The sequence below is a fragment of the Mustela lutreola genome, chromosome 9 (assembly GCF_030435805.1).
Source record: "Mustela lutreola isolate mMusLut2 chromosome 9, mMusLut2.pri, whole genome shotgun sequence".
Taxonomy (NCBI): domain Eukaryota; kingdom Metazoa; phylum Chordata; class Mammalia; order Carnivora; family Mustelidae; genus Mustela; species Mustela lutreola.
The window spans coordinates 67875677-67882903 of NC_081298.1; the positions used below are offsets into that span (position 1 = coordinate 67875677).

General features: G+C 44.2%; 1 pseudogene; it reads left to right on the top strand.

The window, feature by feature from the left end:
* The first annotated feature begins 5947 nt into the window (after positions 1-5947).
* Positions 5948-6027, top strand: LOC131808642 (U4 spliceosomal RNA; annotated as a pseudogene).
* The last annotated feature ends 1200 nt before the right edge of the window (positions 6028-7227 follow it).

The window sequence follows — 7227 nt, forward strand, 5'->3', positions numbered from 1 at the left end:
ACCCAACTTTTCCTACATCCCTTGGCTCTGAGCAGAACCTCTGCTGTAACCATGAGGGTCTGCCAGAGTCCAGAGTACACCGAATACGTGTGCGCAGGCCATGGCGGAATTTTTCCATCCCAAGGGATGGTTGGGACGGAGGAGTGTTGTCTTACCATGAAGTTGTGTTTCAAGAGAAATGGGAATTATAACCTAAACATTCCAATTCTTCCTATCTCCCTCAGATAGAAGAGATTTTGATGAAAAGACAAACATTCTTCAAACAACTCATAAAATCATATCGGAGTAGTTTTCTTTTTCTCTCCTTTTAAAAAGATGTTAAGGGTTTTTTTTGTTTTTTTTTTTGTTTGTTTGTTTGTTTGTTTGTTTTGAGAGAGAGAACACAAGCAGGGAAAGAGAGAGAGAGGCAGAAGAAGCAGATACCTTACTGAGGAGGGAGCCTAACTCGGGGATCAATCCCAGGAACCCAGGGATCATGACCTGAGCTGAAGGCAGACACTTAACTGACTGAACCACCCAGGTGCCCCCTGAGTAGTTTTTCTTTGTTTCTGATGGAATATGTTTTGTTTTGTTTTGTTTTGTTTTGTTTTGTTTTTCCAACATGACACCAAAGAGTTGAAGTGGGCTGTTTCTATTCTTTAACAGATTATTTGGATATTCTTGGATAAAATACACATGTATGGTTTAGACTGGAGCACAGTCCTATGGTATTCATAGCCTTTTTTTTCCCCATAAAATTTTTTTTGTGTGTGTAAAACAAATGTTAGCTAAACTGATAAAAGCTTTGCCTGTAGCTCCTGCCACAGTCTTACCCACCAGGGCTGTTCTGTTAGAGATGACAATCATTGCCTGCCTTGTCCCCATCCTGACTCATAACCTCTGCTTTTAAGTGTCACATTGGCCACCATCAGCTGACTGAGCTCTGGGTGGGTGTCTGATCTCCAGCCAAGCCACGGGATGTCCAGGGCCCTAGGCCCTGCCTCTAAAAAAATAATCAAGGCCAGTTGGGCCATTTATATTTCTCTTAAGACATAGAGAAACTGCCCGTTAGCATCAAGGACAGAAACGAGAAGTCCTATAGAGAACAGCCACAAATGAAAGTGGCTGGCAGTCACAAAGGGCCATATGCAAAGTGAAGTAACAGAAACAATGAGTAAGCAGAGAGGAGAATGGAACAGCCAGGCAGACAGAATAAGAAATGTTGAGAGAAAGGGCTGGTCTCTGGAGCTGCCTTGGTTCCTTCTAGCATTCCTGTTCCTGATCCATTTCTGGGTCCCTGCAGCAAACCTACAATGTGTCTCTTCTTCATAGTCTATCATTTGCCCCTTCACACTTCGGAGCCCAGTTCTGATGGAACCAGGCAAGCACCACTCTTCGCTGAGGGATTTTTCACTCAAGTATTCCTAAGAATATCAAAGAGAAGAAGAGAAAGGGCAACTTTCTGGAAGGGAGATATAAAATGTGGAGAAAATAAATCTGCCATCTTGCTGCTTGGAGAAGTTTCTCTAGGAGGTATCTGTTATGCTCTGGGCCTCTTCAGAGTTAGGGGTCGTCTCTGATGGGAGCCCCCTGAAAAAGTCAAAGAATCAAACTTCCACTGAAGTAAATCTGGAAAGATGGGGATGCGGTGCCTGGCTGGCTCAGTCAATAGAGTGTGTCACTCTTGATCTTGCAGTTGTTAGTTCGAGCCCCACGTTGGGTATAGAGATCACTTAAAAAACTTGGGGGGTGCCTGGGTGACTCCATTGGTTGTGTGTCTGACTCTTGATCTCAGCTCAGGTCTTGATCTCAGGGTTGTGAGTTCAAACCCCATGTTGGAGCCTGCTTAAAAAAAAAAAAAGAAAGGTGGGGATAACACTTTGAGCACCCCAACTTCCCTTGTCTTCCTTGGACTGAATAAGACAAAACCTGTTGGTGGGTCAGAGCCAAACAAGGCAACCCTGGCTGGCTCAAGGACAGAAAGACCCATAAATGTAGGTCTGTGTGTAGAAACTCGTTTGGGGGCTTTCACTGAAATCCAACCCCCAGCCCAGCCACACAGCATGAGCTCATTCTACCCCAACCGGGAGAATGAGAAAATGGTCTGAATTTCGCTTCCACTCTGTCAAAATAAGAACAGAAAAAATACACCTCTGCAAAAGTGTTTTCTTTCAGCTTTTATTTGCACACATTCTGTATAATTATGGTCAGCAAGAGGGCATTTTCCGTACCCACACTGGCAGTATTTTCCACACAAAGGTTTATGCTGGCGGGCAGCCTGCCCTTGAGCTATTTACTTGTGTGGTGGATAGAAAACCATCAGACCTATGGCCAGTTAGACCCCAGCAAAATGTTTTCATTTCGACCTCTCCTGTAATAAGGCATATTATTTTAATTTCCCTCCATCCCTCGTCCTCTTTCCTAGGTAAAGTGATTCAATATGAGACAACCACCTTCTCACAACCAACTCTATATCTTTCACTTAACTACAAATGTTCACCTTTTAAAATGCTTCTTCCTAGCTTTCAGATCCTTGAAGTTTCTTATCCATGGTTATTCTGTGTGATTCCATCTCATGCCCTCTCCGGCCAGTTAAGCCTTTTACTTCACTGGCCTCCTCACGAACCAAGCCCATTTCCTTCTTCAGGTCACTTCTAATGCTATGCTTCACTATCCCACCCTGAATGTCTCCTTGCTTCAGCTTCTCTGTATCCTGTCCACCACTTTTCAATGAAGTCCTCACGGACTCCAATTCTTCTTTCCTTCTATGTATGGGCTGGTCACTAGCTGCCCATTTTGGAATTAATGAATCACTGGACAACTTGATCAACATGTTGACATTGGTTTATGCATAGGTCCATAGCATCAAACAAATAATTCACTTAGCAAGTATTTACTGAGCAACTACCTCATGTTCAGCCCTGTGGAAAACATTCTTTGTCAGAAAATTTCTGAGAATTTGTACGACCTGTTTCTGTTCTTCAGCCATTTGCAGAGACCTTTGAGCAAACTGGCCAAACACAAGTAGGAATAATCCCATTACTGGAGACCAAAGTATGATGGCTCTTCAAGGCAATATAAAGTAGATAAGAAGGGAAAAAAGAGACAACATGATCCATTTGAGTGAGGCAGGGGTTCGGAGGCAGTTTCAGCTGACAGCAAAGTCAAGTTTCCACTGTTCAGTGGTTGGATGGATGGATGGATGGATGGATAGATAGACGGTGAATGGATAGATGGATGGATGGATAGATGAATGGATGGATGGATGGATAGATAGGTGAATGGATGGATGGATTGATGGATAGATGGATGAATGGATAGATGGATGGATGGATGGATAGACAGGTGAATGGATGGATGGATGAATGGATAGATGGATGGATGGATAGACAGGTGAATGGATGGATGAATGAATGGATAGATGGATGGATGGATAGACGGGTGAATGGATGGATGGATGGATGGATGGATGGATGGAAGGAAGTATAGTTGAACCAATAGATGGATGATCCAGAAAACATCCATCCATCTATTTATTCAAGAAACACTTATTGAACATTTACTCTCTGTACCAGTCATAGGAGATACTTAGATGGACACAATAGCCTTCAGTGAGATTGTAATCTAGTCTGCTGGCATGGCAGCACAATCAGAAGTCAACCAAAAGTCACTTTAAAACTTCAAAGAGAAGTAAGGATAGCTACCATTTTTTTACGCATCTGTAATATGTTAGGTGCTTTTCAAACTTCACTGCCTTGGTTCCCACTCTGGGGTACTGTAGCAAACTCTCAGGGGCACCGTGAGTTATTCTAAATTTTGGGAGAAAGGTAATGATACTCAACATCTGCTAGACACCGTGCAAACTATAAGCTCGAGGTAGTTCACGGTTTTCACATGAGATCATGCCCCATACCTTTGGATGACATCATACCTTGCGGAGCTGGGTCTTTGGTGGCAGCTGTGATAAATAAACAAGAACCATATGAAAATCAACATGGAAAAGGAGATGAAGGCAACGGGGTCCAATCAGACTCCAAGTTTTGAAAAGTCGGGCAGTGCCCAAAAGGAGCATACATCTCTTTAATAGGTACTTGTTGCTACTTAAGAATGAAATAAAACTATTATTTTTTCTTTCAATATATACCTATTACTTTGTCAGGACATAAGTCCCTCTTAAGTTGTTTGGTTCTAACTTCTTAAGAAATGAGACTTTTCAGTGTGTCTTAAAGCCTAGAGACACTATGAAAAAATTACTGAGGTACGAACTCATTAGTTCCTCATTAGTTCAGGAACCTCTGTGTTATTGCCAATCCTTCCAGGTTACTAATTTGCCAAAGATCACACAGATGATAAGTTTCAGAGTAAGCATTTGAACTGGAATCTCTTCCAGTGGTCTCGAAAATGCATCCCTTTTGCTTATACTAATTCTGGGCACTCCATGGGCTCATGAGGAGATGGAGAGGTAGGCTGGCCTGTCGGGGCAGAAGTTGAGGGAGTGGGGTGGAACTGACAGATCATGGATCGGAGACCTGAGGGCTCACTCCACAGCGTATCGGCCCGTTGTCTCCCTCTCTGTGCTGAGTTTCCAAAGGACCTTGTCTGGTGAGAGAAAGAAGGACAACCCCTATGATTTTCTCAGTATGGTCAGAAAAAGGGCCTGGAGGAGGGGAGTAGAGACCATGGAGAAGTGTGAGAAGTCGAGGGCTGAATCATATTTGGGGGGGTTCAGATAAAATTTTCTTTTGCAGCTTGCTGATTCTTGAAACCCTGAATGGCTGCTATCATAGCAATATTTCCAAACAACTGGACTTTCGTCCTTTCAGGTGGGCTGAGTCCTGACAAGATTGTGGGGACAAGGAGTGGGAAAAATTTAGGTCAACCTCTTTTGAACCTTAACCTCCTGCCCCTTTGTGCCCTGGCAGACATTTTTCCTTGACCTCCAGAAATTCCTCTGCCTCAAGGGAAGGCTCCCCAGCCCTCCAGAGGCCTCCTAAGTGGGCTGGGAACAGATTCAGGGCAGAACCCCAGGGAAGCATGGAGGGTCTTGGGAGGATGGACAGGGTGGAGAGGCATCTCTGGAAAGATCTTCAAAGGCAAAGCCAAAGGCACTGGGCACCCCAGGAGAGCACGCTCCGTGACCACAGCCTGCAGCTGAGGGGGCCCGGACAGAGAGACCCCCTACTGTGGCAGCGAGCCTGCTTCTAGGAGCCCTGAGAAGCCTAATTCAATTACCCTTATCAGAATGCCTCTGAACTTAACAAAGCAGATAATCAGTTCCAGAGACAGATACTGTGTGGGGGGCCAAAATTATTTTGCTTCCCAAAATTGGAGGCTGAAATCAGAGATGTTTGGGTAATGGAAAACATAATCCCTCCCTGGGCCCAAACTCCCTCCCAGTACCCGCACCTGAGACACCCCTCCCATTCCATCCAAGGAGACCAGGATTCAATATCCACACCCAATCTTCCTAAGACACCTGGCTGTGAACTTGACCTCTTTCCCCCGCCTTCTTTGTGCCAAATCCAGAAAGAACCCGAGTAGAGGCTGGAAGCAGGAAGGATTTATTGATCCCCCTTGTATGTGTCAGGTTCATTAGATTTAATTTTAAATCACCCAACTTACCTTTTGAAGAAAAATGTGAGTAATCACCGTATTATAGAAGACGATAGAGGTTTGGAAAAGTGAATTCCACTGCTCAACTCATGGTGCCACACAGGCTCTCTGCTTAACATCCAAAAGCAAATAAAACTCATTTATTCAAGGATGCATAGCAACGCTCTGAGGTAGAGTTGTCTCCTTCATGGGTAAAGAAACAGGGTCAGGGAGACTAAGTAACTTTCCCAACATCACACAGGTGCTGAGTGTCTCAGTTGGGTTTTGAGGCCAATGAGATTGGAGGCAAAGCCTGGGATCTCAGTGCTACCTCACAAGTGCAACGCAAATTATTTTCTAGAATTTTCCTAGAGTCAGCTTTGCGCAGTGGCAGTATCGTAGCCAATGAGGTTTATCCGAGGCCCGATTATTGCTAATAGAATTTTCCTAGAGCCCTAAGCGCAAAGACCATTTCTTTTCATCTTCTCCGTTGAACCTAGTATAGGGCTGGGGCCAGCCGGAATGAGCATGGGCTGATTTCTCTTACAGAAGCTGTGTGCCGTGTTGCCAGGATTACTCCTAAATGTTCAGACGCTTTCCCAAGGAGAGCTCTCAGCTTCTGTTTACCTTAGAATTGTACAACATACAAGGTTAGCACAGAAACTCTCCTATCACACCCTTTATTTATGTGTTTAAACTTGCTTTTTTTATTAGGTAACATAGGACACGTACAGAATAATATGCATGTAAATTATAAAACATAGTAGTCATAAAGCCTGCAAAGCCACCACCCCATCGTACAACGAGGTGGTTATAATACATGCCCTCCCTTTCTTTGCTCCCACCTCCCCCACCAAAATTAATCACTATTCAGAAATTTGTGCTCATTGTCCTCTTGATTTTTTTTTTTAATAGTTTGGCCAATTAGTTACATCTTGTGGTAGGTTGCATTATCATTCTGGGTCCTGTACATACCCTCTGATATATAACTTCATGGTTCCCCCCATTAGAGGTGGGATATATTGCCCTGCCCTATGATGTTAGATTTGCCAGTAGAACGTTGCAGGTAGTGATGGATGCCAGTTCTGAGCTTAAACCTTCAGAAACATTACATCTCCATTTTTCCCTTTTGTATCTCTGCCTTCTGCCATGAAAAGAAGAGAGCTCTGGGTCACCTGTCCCAGGAGGATGAGAGATGTGTGGAGCAGAGCTGGACCCCTTCTGAACTCGGAACCAAGCCTGACTGAGCCCAGACCAGACCGGCCAGCTCCCACGCAATTCAGATACCTTAGTAAGACTATGTGGAGGTCTGTAAGCCACTAAGTTTGTCCTGACCTTTATTATGGCAGTGGCTGCTATTATACAAGCCATCTCTGAACAGCATACTTTATTTTGGCTTGTTTTGGAACTTGGAAAAATGATAGATTAATATGGAACATCGTCGCCTACTACTGACTTTTCTCTCCCATTCGAGGTTACGCTTCTGCAATGTATCCGGTGGAACAGAACACAACCGAAGAGCTACAACAATAGAGAGAAAAAAAGCTGAAAGGCCCCCAGAGCTCAGGAAGGGCTGAGCTCGTGGGAAGCCTGTGTCTCATTCCCTCAGCAAATATTTACTGAATGGAAGCAGAGCACGTTCCTCAGTGCTGGGAA